Source organism: Eimeria mitis, genomic scaffold (genome assembly GCF_000499745.2).
Source record: "Eimeria mitis Houghton genomic scaffold, Emh_scaff2006, whole genome shotgun sequence".
NCBI classification, from domain to species: domain Eukaryota; phylum Apicomplexa; class Conoidasida; order Eucoccidiorida; family Eimeriidae; genus Eimeria; species Eimeria mitis.
The window spans coordinates 3200-3405 of record NW_013570329.1 but is presented as its reverse complement, the minus strand read 5'-3'; positions in this window follow the sequence as shown (position 1 = coordinate 3405).

Here is a 206-nt window from a genome sequence, read left to right as displayed (position 1 = left end):
ATATTAAAGAAAAAGAGAAAGAAAAAAAAAATAAAATAAAATATTTTAGTTTATAAATTAATAACGTAAGAGAAGAACTAAATAAAATTAAGAGACAAATATATAAAATAAATACATAAAATAAAATATATTAAATAAAAATAAATATATAAATAAAATAAATTAATAAAATAAAATAAATAAAATGAATAAATAGAAATAAAATA